Source organism: Nomascus leucogenys, chromosome 5, assembly GCF_006542625.1.
Source record: "Nomascus leucogenys isolate Asia chromosome 5, Asia_NLE_v1, whole genome shotgun sequence".
NCBI classification, from domain to species: domain Eukaryota; kingdom Metazoa; phylum Chordata; class Mammalia; order Primates; family Hylobatidae; genus Nomascus; species Nomascus leucogenys.
The window spans coordinates 61,472,080-61,485,841 of record NC_044385.1 but is presented as its reverse complement, the minus strand read 5'-3'; positions in this window follow the sequence as shown (position 1 = coordinate 61,485,841).

The window sequence follows — 13,762 nt, the reverse complement described above, 5'->3', positions numbered from 1 at the left end:
TTCATCTTGTATCCTGCAACATTGGTGAAATTGTTTATTAGTAGACTTTTGGTGGATTCCTTTTGATTTTCTATATATATCATCATGATATAGACAAATCGTGATAATTTATTTTACTTCTTTCTTTCCAATTTGAATGGCTTTTTAAAAATCTTTCTTGCCTAGTTGTCCTGACCAGAGCTTCCTCTTCAACTATTAATAAATGTGGTAAGAACAGGAATCCTTATGTTGTGCATGATTTTAGGTAGAAAGCATCAAGTCTTTCACCCTTAAGGTAGCTTAATGAAGTCAACTGTGGGGTGTGTGTGTTTGTATGTGTGTGTAAAAGAGTTGAACTTCACTTAAAAACTTTTCCATAAAGAAAACTGCAGGTCCACGAATGAATTCACAGCTGAATTTTACCAGATGTACAAAGAAGAGCTGGTACCATTCCTACTGAAACCATTCTAAAACATGGAAAAGGAGAGACTCCTTGCTAACTCATTCTGCAAGGCCAGCATCATCATGATACCAAAGACTGGCAGAGATACAACAAAAAAAAGAAAACTTCAGGCCAATATCCCTGATAATCATTGATGCAAAAATCCTCAACAAAATACTGACTAACAGAATCCAGCAGCACGTAAAGAAACTTATTCATCAAGATCAAGTCAATTTCATCCCCAGGATGCAAGTTTGGTTCAACACACGTAAATCAATAAATGTGATTCATCATATAAACAGAACTAAATACAAAAACCACGTGATTATCTCAGTAGATGCAGAAAAGGCTTTTGATAAAATTCAACATTCCTTCATGTTAAAAACTCTCGATAAACTAGTTATTGAAGGAACATACCTCAAAATAATAAGCGCCATCTATGACAAACCCACAGCCAACATCATACGGAATGGGCAACAGGTGGAAGCACTCCACTTGAAAACCGGCACAAGATGAGGATGTCCTCTCTCACCACTCCCACTTAACATAGTGTTGGAAGTTCTGCCCATGGGAATCAAGCAAGATAAAGAAATAAAACGCCTTGAAATAGGAAGAGAGGAAGTCAAACTATCCCTGTTTGCAGAGGACATGATTTTATATCTAGAAAACCCCATAGTCTCAGCGCCACAGCTTCTTAAGCTAATAAGCAACTTCATCAAAGTGTCAGCCTACAAAATAAACATGCAAAAATCAATAGCATTCCTGTACACCAACAACAGGCAAGCTGAGAGCCAAATCACAAACAAACTCCCATTTACAATTTCCACAAAAGGAGTAAAATACCTAGGAATAAGGTTAACATGGGAGGTGAAATATCTCTGCAAGGAGAACTACAAACCACTGCTCAGATAAATCAAGGAAGACACAAACAAATGGAAAAGCATTCCATGCTCATGGATAGGAAGAATAAATTTTGTTAAAATGGTCATACTGCCTAAAGCAATTTATAGATTCAATGCTATTCCCATTAAACTATCATTCAGAGTCTTCACAGAGAAAAGCATTTAAAAATTCATGTGGAACCAAAAAGGAGCCTGAATAGCCAAGGAAATCCTAAGGAAAAAAAAAAAAAAAAAAGCTGGAGGAATCATGCTAGCCAACTTTGAACTATACTACAGGGGTACAGTAACCAAGACAGCATGGTACTGATACAAGAACAGACACACAGACCAATGGAACAGAATAGAGAAATCAGAAATAAAACCACACACCTATAACCCTCTGGTCTTTGACAAACCTGACAAAAACAAGCAACAGGGAAAGGATTTGCTGTTTATAAATGGTGCTGGGATAAGTGGCTAGCCATATGTGTAAAATTGAAACTTGACCCTTTCCCTACATCATATGCAAAAATTAACTCAAAATGGATTAAAGACTGAAATGTAAAACCCAAAACTATGAAAACTCTGGAAGCCAACCTAGTTAATACCATTCATGGCATAGGCATGGGCAAATATTTCATTGCAAAGATGCCAAGAGCAATTGCAACAAAAGCAAAAATTGACAAATGGGATGTAACTAAACTAAAGAGCTTCGGAACAGCAAAATAAACTAACAGGGTAAACAGACATCCTATTGAACAGGAAAGAATCTTTGCAAACTATGCATCTGACAAGGTCTTATATCCAGCATCTATAAAGAACTTAAACAAATTTACAAGAAGAAACAACCCCATTAAAAAGTGGGCAAAGGACATGAACAGACACTTGTCAAAAGAAGACACACATGGTCAACAAGCATATGAAAAAAAGTTCAACATCACTGATAATTAGGGAAATGCAAATCAAAACCACAATGAGATACCATCTCACACCAGTCAGAATAGCTGTTATTAAAAATTCAAAAAATAAGAAATGCTAGCCAGGTTGTGGGGCTTTTTTAAATATATATTTTTAACACAGGGTCTCATTTTATTTCCCAGGCTGGAGTGCAGTGGCTCCATCTTGGCTCACTGAAACCTCTGCCTCCCAGGCTCAAGCTTTCCTCCCATCCCAACCTCCCAAATAGGTGGGACTACAGGCATGCACCACCATGCCCAGACAATTTTTATATTTTTTTGTAGGAGAAAAAGGAATGCTTATACACTCTCGGTGGGAGTGTAAAATAGTTCAACCATTGTGGAAAACAGTGTGGCAATTTCTCAAACACGTAAAAACAGAACTATCATTTGACTCAGCAGTCCTATTACTGGGTATATACCCAAAGTTCTGTCAGAAAGACACATACATGTGTATGTTCATTGCAGCAGTATTCGCAGTAGCAAAGACATGAACATTCAAGCAGCTTTATTTGTAACAGCTAAAATGTTAAAACAAACCTCATACCCATCAACAGGTACACAAACTCTGCTATAAAAGTACAATTGAATATTACTTAGCCAGACAAAATGAATGAACTATTTGTGCACACAACAATATGAGTCTCAAAAGTTATCTTCAGAAAATACACTGAGAAGAAGATATATTGTATGACTCTATTTTTATAAAAGTCTAGAAAGCAGAAAACAATGCATAGTAAATTACAGATTAGTAGTTGCCCAGGGATGTGGTTGTGGGAGAGGAAGGAGACAGAGATTATAGAGTAGCCATAAAGAATGTTGTGGGGATTATATTTGTTAGCTTGATTGTGTTGGTGGATTCAAAGGTTCATGTGTGTGTGTCAAACTTATCAAGTTGTACATGTTACATATGTATAGTTTATTCTGTATCACTTCTTACTAAATATCAAAAACTATATTTCTATGGTCTGAATGTTGACGTGTCTTCCAAATTCATATGTTATGACCCAGTACACAATGTGATCATATTAAGAAGTGAAGCCTTTGAGAAATGATTAAGTCAAGAGGTCTTCAACATTGTAAATGGAATCAATGTCCTTATAAAAGAGGCTGAGTGAGACACTTTCCCCCTTCTGTCATGTAAGGACATAGCTAAAAAAGTACCCTCTTGATGCAGGGGGTGAGCCCACACCAGACACTGAATTTGCTTATACTTCACCTTGATCTTGAAATTTTCAGGTTTCAGAACTGTTAGCAGTAAATTTCTATTTTTTTGTAAATTACCCAGTCTAAGGTGCATTTTTATAGCAGGCCTAGTGTCCACAAGGGCTGGACTGTGTATACATATATAATCTTATATAATATGTGTACATTTTAAGAGACAGTGTCAGACTTGATGATAAATCAAGGTTTAATTATATGCTTTCAATAAGAGAAAACTTTAGGTTTAAAGTAACAGAACTTTGAATGTAAAAGAATGGAAAGTTATAACAGGCTAACCATAACTATACAGGAGCTGGACTGGCTATATTATTATCAGACAAAATAGACTTTAATATGAGAAGTGTTACCAGAGGTTTGGTCCTGGTCCCATTGCTTGCAGCACAGAAAGCCAATCACTGAGAGGACAAGTATTATTACCAGGGAAGAAGGCTTTACTATTTTATGGGTGATGTCAGCCAGAGAGAAGGGAGCAAAACCTCAAATCCGCCTTCCTTCTCCGACGAAAGTTAGGTTTTTATATAGCAAAGAAGGAAAACAGGAGGGACAAGGAAGAGGAGTTGATCAACAGGCAGCAGTGGTCCAGCATAGCACTGTAACCACATGCGGAAAGACAGAAGTAGGGAGGGAGGAGAAAGGAATTGATCAACAGGCAATTGATTCTTCTTATTGTCCAGGTGCAGTGATCTGGAAATCCTTACCTCTCTGAAATCATCTGGGAAGTCTGATGGTCAGTTTTCTGAGAAAAGATGCAAGTTTAAAATTGGGCCAACTTCAGTGTTACTAGAGAAAAAGAGAGACATTCACAATGATGAAAGAGTTAATTTATCAGGGATCTAATAACAAGTACCTATGCATATGCACCTAACAATAGAGCCTCAAATTACATGAAGTAGAAATTTTTAGAATTAAAAGAGAAATTGACAACTCAACCTTCAATATGGAGATTTGAATCCAGCTTTCTCATAGTTGACAGGAGAATTAGGCAGAACAAATTAAGAGTATAGAAGACTTGAACACTTTCAGTTACCTTGATCTAATTGTCATTTATAGAATGCTCCACTAAATAATAGCAGAGTACACATACTTTTCAACTACACCTGGAACATTCTCCTGGGTAGAGCATATGCTAAACTCCATGACAAAATTTAATAAGTTAAAATACATTAAAATCATGCCAAAAATATGTTTTCTGAATAAAATAAAACAACTGAATTAAATTTGAGACTCCCCAAATATTTGCAAACTAACCAATATGCCTCTAAAAAACTAATTAGAAGAATTTACAAGGTAAATAAGAAAATATTTTGAATTTAATAAAAATGAAACCAGCACTTCAAAACCTATGAATGGCTTTTAGAGAAGTGTTCAAAAGAAAATTTAGAGCATTAAACACTTAGAAAAAAAGAAAGATTTAATATTAATTAAGCTGTAACTTCAATAATAGAAGAGCAAATTATATGCATAGTAAATAGCAAGAAGAAAGTAATCAGAAATGAAATAATTAAAATAGAGAAGGAAAAATAATGGAGAAAAACAATAAAGTCATAGTTAATCCTTTACAAAATTTAAAAAAATATAGCTTTATCTAGACTTACCAAAAAAAGTGAAAAAACATATATTACCAAAATCAGAAATAGAAGAGGGTACATCTGTAACAACTTTACAACAATGAAAATGAGTATAAAGAAACACTATGAATGACTTATGCCAATAAATTAGACAACATTGGAAAAAATTTATAGGAAGACGTAAGTTACCTAAAATAATTCAAGAAGCAATGGAAAATCTCAGTAAATCTGTATTCAGTAAACTAAATTAATAATTAAAATTGGCCAGTGGAGCCAAGATGGCTGAATAGGAACAGCTCCAGTCTACACCTCCCAGCGTGAGCAATGCAGAAGACAGGTGATTTCTGCATTTCCAACTGAGGTACCAGGTTGATCTCACTGGGGAGTGTTGGACAGTGGGTGTAGGACAGTGGGTGCAGTGCACCGAGCGTGAGCCAAAGCAGGGTGAGGCATCGCCTCACCAGGGAAGCACAAGGGGTCAGGGAATTCCCTTTCCTAGTCAAAGAAAGGGGTGACAGATGGCACCTGGAAAATCAGGTCACTCCCACCCTAATACTGTGCTTTTCCAATGGGCTTAGCAAACGGCACACCAGGAGATTATATCCTACATCTGGCTCGGAGGGTCCTACGCCCACGGAGCCTTGCTCATTGCTAGCACAGCAGTCTGACATCAAACTGCAAGACAGCAGCGAGGCTGGGGGAGGGGTGCCTACCATTGCCGAGGCTTGAGTAGGTAAACAAAGCGGCCAGGAAGCTCGAACTGGGTGGAGCCCACCGCAGCTCAAGGAGACTTGCCTGCCTCTGTAGACTCCACCTCTGGGGGCAGGGCATAGCCAAACAAAAGGCAGTGGAAACCTTTGCAGACTTAAATGTCCCTGTCTGGCAGCTTTGAAGAGAGTAGTGGTTCTCCCAGCACATAGCTTGAGTTCTGAGAAACTGCCTCTTCAAGTGGGTCCCTGACCCCTGAGTAGCCTAACTGGGAGGCACCCCCCAGTAGGGGCAGACTGACACTTCACACGGCTGGGTACTCCTCTGAGACAAAACTTCCAGAAGAACGATCAGGCAGCAACATTTGCTGTTCACCAATATCCGCTGTTCTGCAGCCTCTGCTGCTGATACCCAGGCAAACAGGGTCTGGAGTGGACCTCCAGCAAATTCCAACAGACCTGCAGCTGAGGGTCTGACTGTTAGAAGGAAAACTAACAAACAGAAAGGACATCCACACCAAAACCCCATCTGTACATCACCATCATCAAAGACCAAAGGTAGATAAAACCACAAAGATGGGGAAAAAACAGAGCAGAAAAACTGGAAACTCTAAAAATGAGAGCGCCTCTCCTCCTCCAAAGGAACGCGGCTCCTCACCAGCAATGGAACAAAGCTGGATGGAGAATGACTTTGACGAGTTGAGAGAAGAAGGCTTCAGTCGATGAAACTACTCCGAGCTAAAGGAGGAAGTTCGAACCCATGGCAAAGAAGTTAAAAACCTTGAAAAAAAATTAGACAAATGGCTAACTAGAAAAACCAATGCAGAGAAGTCCCTAAAAGACCTGATGGAGCTGAAAACCATGGCATGAGAACTACGTGACGAATGCACAAGCCTCAGTAGCCGATTCAATCAACTGGAAGAAAGGATATCAGTGATGGAAGATCAAATGAATGAAATGAAGCAAGAAGAGAAGTTTAGAGAAAAAAGAATAAAAAGAAATGAACAAAGCCTCCAAGAAATATGGGACTATGTGAAAAGACCAAATCTACGTCTGACTGGTGTACCTGAAGTGACAGGGAGAATGGAACCAAGTTGGAAAACACTCTGCAGGATATTATCCAGGAGAACTTCCCCAATCTCCCAAGGCAGGCCAACATTCAGATTCAGGAAATACAAAGAATGCCACAAAGATACTCCTCGAGAAGAGCAACTCCAAGACACATAATTGTCAGATTCACCAAAGTTGAAATGAAGGAAAAAATGTTAAGGGCAGCCAGAGAGAAAGGTCGGGTTACCCACAAAGGGAAGCCCATCAGACTAACAGCTGATCTCTTGGCAGAAACTCTACAAGCCAGAAGAGAGTGGGGGCCAATATTCAACATTCTTAAAGAAAAGAATTTTCAACCCAGAATTTCATATCCAGCCAAACTAAGCTTCATAAGTGAAGGAGAAATAAAATACTTTACAAACAAGCAAATGCTGAGAGATTTTGTCACCACCAGGCCTGCCCTAAAAGAGCTCCTGAAGGAAGCAGTAAACATGGAAAGGAACAACAGGTACCAGCCACTGCAAAAACATGCCAAATTGTAAAGACTATTGAGGCTGGAAAGAAACTGCATCAACTAACGAGCAAAGTAACCAGCTAACATGATAATGACAGGATCAAATTCACACATAACAATATTAACCTTCAATGTAAATGGGCTAAATGCCCCAATTAAAAGACACAGACTGGCAAATTGGATACAGAGTCCAGACCCATCAGTGTGCTATATTCAGGAAACCCATCTTACGTGCAGAGACACACATAGGCTCAAAATAAAGGGATGGAGGAAGATCTACCAAGCAAATGGAAAACAAAGGCAGCAGTTGCAATCCTAGTGTCTGATAAAACAGACTTTAAACCAATAAAGATCAAAAGAGACAAAGAAGGCCATTACATAATGGTAAAGGGATCAATTCAACAAGAAGAGCTAACTATCCTAAATATATATGCACCCAGTACAGGAGCACCCAGATTCATAAAGCAAGTCCTTAGAGACCTACAAAGAGACTTAGACTCCCACACAATAATAATGGGAGACTTTAACCTGCCACTGTCAACATTAGACAGATCAACGAGACAGAAAGTTAACAAGGATATCCAGGAATTGAACTCAGCTCTGCACCAAGTGGACCTAATAGACATCTACAGAACTCTCCACCCCAAATCAACAGAATATACATTCTTTTCAGCACCACACCACGCATATTCCAAAATTGACCATTCCAAATTCACAAGTTGATTGTAAAATTTATATAGGAATGCAAAAGACCTAGAAGAGTCAAAATATTTTTGAAAATGAATAAAGTTGAGTGACTTATGCTACCTATTCCTAAAGGTACTATATTGCTACAGTAATGAGACATTGCAGCATGAGTTGTGAATATTTACACATATATATCATAGAACAATTTAGGGAGTCCAGAAATAAACTCTTAATTTTGTGGTCAATAGGCTGCTAAAAGGCATCAAGACTAGTTTAATGAAGAAAACATGCTATTTTCAACAAATGCTACTGAAAAAAATGGATGTCTGTATGTAGAAATATGAACTTACACCCTTCAAACCATAAGAAAAAACTTAATAAAATGTATTATTATTATATATTTAAGTGCTAAAGATATAAAAACTTTGAAAATTAAACATTGGAAAAGTGTTTGTAACCTTACATTAGGAAAACACTTTTTCACATAAGACACTAAAAGCATAGCCAATTAAAAATAATAAGTTAGACATCTGAATATTTAAAACAGTTTTTTCTCCAAAAGATGTGATTAACAAAATGAAAAGTGAAGAGGCTTACAAGAAAATGGTTGCGAAAATTATCTCATAAAAGACTTGTTATACAGACATATAAAAAAGCCCCTGCAACTCATTATCAAGAAGACAAATAAATTAAAAATTAGCTGGACATTTTACCAAAAAAATGCTAATATAATTATGTTTGAATAGATAATAAAATATGAAAAGATGCTCAACATCTTTAAACATTAGTGAAAACCAAAATTCTATATCATTACATACCCACCATCATATCTACAATTTAAAAATCCGACAATAACAAATGTTAACAATGATGTGGAGGAACTGGTACCCTCCTATAATATTGCTGAAGGGAAAGTATAATAATATTATAATTTTGGAAAAAACTTTGACAGTTAAACATTATTTACCATATGATTCAGGAATTTCATGTCAAGGGTATACCCAAGAGAAATGAAAACATATATCTACCCAATGACATGTAAGCAAAAGTTTATAATAACATTTTTTATAAAAGTCAAAGACCAATAACAATTGAGATGTCCATCAATTTGTTCATGGAAACATACTGATATTTCTGTATAATGGAAAACTACTTGGTGATAAAAAGACATAAACTATTCCTACATAAAACAATACAGATGATTATCAAAAATGTTGTGCTAAGGGAAAGAAACCAGAGAAAAAGGCAACATTGTAGATGGTAATAGTCATAAGAAAGATTAGGAAAGGCAAATTTATATAGACAGAGAACAGATCTAAAGTTTTTGGGGGCTGATATTAAAAACAGAAATTGATTGCAGTAGACACAAGACAACTTTTTATGATGATGAAAAAATTCTAAAATTGGATTGTTGTGATAATGGTATGACTGTATAGAGTTATTAAAAGTTACTAAACTGTACAGTTACAAAGGGTGAATGCTTTCGATTTAAATAAAGTTGTTAATTTTTTTATCCTGCCACTTAAAAAATTTAACAAAGTTGAAAAAAATGTTAAAATTCTCAATGCACTTACTAACAATAAAATGAATAAATTGTTACATATTAATTTTTTTAGAAAATTGAAATGAAGGAACTTAATAATTGCAAGTACTATTTAATAAAGAAATGGATTGTCAAAAAAGGCATACATTAACCACAAGATTCAGATTATGTAACTAATTGAAATCCAATAATACCATTAGTTTTCCTTATTGAGTCTCATTCTCTTGGCCCCAACACATAATCTCTTCATTTTATGGAAAACTGGAAAAGTAATTTACAACACAATGAATTTACAAGTCCTAATTTCTTCCACCATTTAAAGGATTCCTAATTTTTGCAGTAGATACTGTCATACTTACTTCAACACAAGCTTCTGTATATTTGTTAAATAATAATAGAGTGATGGGCCTGGCATGGTGGCTCACAACTGTAATCCCAGCACTTTGGGAGGCCGAGGTGGGCAGATCACAAGGTCAGATCAAGACCATTCTGGCTAACGCAGTGAAACTCCATCTCTACTAAAAATACAAAAAAATTAGCCAGGCGTGGTGGTGGGCACCTGTAGTCCCAGCTACTCGGGAGGCTGAGGCAGGAGAATGGTGTGAACCTGGGAGGCAGAGCTTTCAGTGAGCCGAGATCGTGCCACTGCACTCCAGCCTGGGGGACAGAGCAAGAGTCCGTGTCAAAAAATAAATAAATATAATAATAGAGTGATAAACATTTATTTCCATAAATAATGAAAAAATAATAGCATTTCATTAAAGCACTATTGATACAATTTATTTTAAAGCAATCTGAAGTCTTAGATGAAAAATACTTTACTTATAGCTTGATAATTAGTTAATGGTGGATTCAGGTCTGGAACTTCCCAGACAGGGACTTTACTCACACAATTTCCATTAATTGTTTATAATTTGGTTTCATATTTCAAAGATGCTCTAGTCCACTGTTTTGTAAGGTATGACCGTGACTTATTTATAGATTGTAGAATTAGTTTGGGTGGTTGTGAATATCAATTTTTTAAATGAGAGAAAATATAGAGAAAAATATAAATCACAGATGGTAAGTTGTGGTGGAGGGTAGTTTTTCATAATTCTTTCTTCTTTTCCCACCCTCCTGTTGACTTGTCTTTTGACTTTGAGCTTGGCTATATACTTTATTGTGACTAACAATATATAGAAAGAAGTACTAGTATGTAGTTTTTAGCAGAAGATTTAAGAGCATCATTTGTCACCACATGTGCTCTTAGATACCCATGTACTTCCACAAGAGAAGACCCTGGTCTAAGAATGAGAAAATCAGTTAAATAAACCTGATTCCAACTCTCAATCTGGAGCCTGACTCAGTAGATTCTACCCAATCCCAGCAGAGTCACAGTTGATAACACAATCATGTTTGAGAAAGAATTCATTGTTACTGTAAGCATTAAGATTTGAGGCTGCTTGTTATGCAGGATTATTACAGCAAAACTAATAACCAAGGTTTAGTATTCTACTGTGAAACTTTTTTTTCTCTACATATATGTCAACATGTATTAGGAATTAGGCCACACCTATGGTTGTGAAATAAAATATATTTTATTATAAGAGTAGTTGGTCAAAAATTTGAAAAGTGTTTTCTCAGTCTACTGAAAAGGGAAAATTTTTTTATCAAGAGGATGATAGAGATTTCTTTTTGCAACTTTGCTTTTTCCCTCTCCCCTAGCTTTATCGAGGTATAGTTGACAAAATTGTATATATTTAAGGTGTGCAACATGAGTATTTGATATGCATATAATAAATATATATTATATATATAGGAATGATTAGCACAATCAGGTTAGTTAACACATCCATCACCTCATGTAGTTACTTGTGTGTATGGTGAGAACATTCCAGATCTACTGTCTTAGCAAATCTCAAGTATACAATACAGTATTGTTAACTACAGTCATGCTGTGTGTTAGATCCCCAGAACATATTCATCATTTACCTGTATTTTGCACCCTTTGACCAACGTCTCTTCATTTCTCTGCCTATACAGTTTTCATTCTAGGGAATTAGTTATTTTAGCATTACTTTTTAACTAATGGTCAGGCTTAATAATTTTGTTCTTCTTCTAAAATATCAGGCAGAATAACCATCAGGAAGGGGTAAAGGAGGGTGTCTGCTGAAGCTGAAACAACTGGGTATCCTCAACAGTCAAGGGCCTGCAGGAGAAAGCACTCAAGGGGTGTCGTTAGTTCTTTCTCTTCTTCTGTATGAAGGAGGTGGCTGGGGAAACTACTGTGGTTTGTTTCAGACGCAGGCAACAAGAGCACAGAAAATGGTATCTGTTGATGAAGTGTGGCTATATTGGGCCTGTGAGTCAGGAGTGTTCCAGAAACTTTGAACCACAGAACCAGTGTGACAGTGACTCAACTCGATTAACTAGGAAGAATCGTTAAACTGTAGGATGTGGGTAGGGAGATTTTATCCTTTTTTATTTTTTAAATGCTCTATGGGAAAATACTGTTTTGTAGTACTGCTTTTGGAATAATAATATTTTTAAAAATTATATAAGTTTTCAGTTTATTCTGTTGAAATGGGCTAGTGACATATCCCCCTAACTCCAAGAAATATTTGGATAGCTGTAGCTCAACCCAAAGTTGTTGGAAAAATTAAAGTGATGATTTGTTTCCTGATAGAATAAATTTTAAAGAAGAATTTAAGAAATGTTTTCTGGAGTAGGTCAGAGAAAAACAATGTTTACCTAAAGTATGGTTTGACTCTAGAAATCATAGGTATCACATAGCTAAGATGAATGAGATAAAGTATATATAATAATGTTTGAAGTCTTATTAAGTATAATCACGTGACCACTTTTGGGAAAAATTTTTTTAAAATGCACTGCATGTAACTTTTAGAATAGATTTATTGAAAAGAGAACTTTCAGAATTCTAGAGAGAAGACAGAGCTTGGCTTTAATTCCTAAGGCATTCCATTTGCCTGAAGAAGAGGTAAAATTATTGCTATGTTCCTTTTTTACATAAATGGTTCTTGACCTTGGCTGTGTAAAATAACTACCACCAGATCCACTCATGAGAATCTCTGGGAGTGGGAGCACTGCGGCCAAGGTTAAGAATAGCTGCTTTAAACATCCTAAATTAACTTTTAATAGAAGTGGTTTATAATTTATTTCAAATGTAGAAAATAATTTTAAAACATGATATAAAAGCTTGGTAAATTTTTTCCTCACTAGGGCTGAGGTTGTCAGAGCTGTAGCTTTAAGGTAAACTTCTGATAAATTTGGATAATTCATTCAATATTTGAATGATGACTACATATGTTACTAAATTTCATGAGGCACTGGTGATAAAGCATTTCCTGAACATACCTGGGATCATCTAGATTTTACCATTTCAGTTCAGATAGAGAAAACAAGAGATATCATCAGTGGCCTATGTTCTTTCATATAAAGAATAACAGAATGTAAAATAATGGTAAACCCTAAGCCTTATTAAGATATCAGAGTCATTTTTGAAACACATTTTCTCTGGCTAAAGACCATATATATATTGTGCGGGGAGCAGGGTGTTTACCAATTTATGACTATAAGAATGTCATTTTTATGTCACTTTTTGTCTTTAAAAGTTTTACTTTTTTTCTTTTTTTTTTATTATTATACTTTAGGTTTTAGGGTACATGTGCACAATGTGCAGGTTTGTTACATATGTATCCATGTGCCATGTTGGTTTCCTGCACCCATTAACTCGTCATTTAGCATTAGGTATCTCTCCTAATGCTGTCCCTCCCTCCTCCCCCCACAACACAACAGTCCCCGGAGTGTGATGTTCCCCTTCCTGTGTCCATGGGTTCTCATTGTTCAATTCCCACCTATGAGTGAGAACATGCGGTGTTTGGTTTTTTGTCCTTGTGATAGTTTACTGAGAATGATGTTTTCCAGTTTCATCCATGTCCCTACAAAGGACATGAACTCATCATTTTTTATGGCTGCATAGTATTCCATGGTGTATATGTGCCACATTTTCTTAATCCAGTCTATCATTGTTGGACATTTGGGTTGGTTCCAACTCTTTGCTATTGTGAATAGTGCCACAATAAACATATGTGTGCATGTGTCTTTATAGCAGCATGATTTATAGTCCTTTGGGTATATACCCAGTAATGGGATGGCTGGGTCAAATGGTATTTCTAGTTCTAGATCCCTGAGGAATCGCCACACTGACTTCC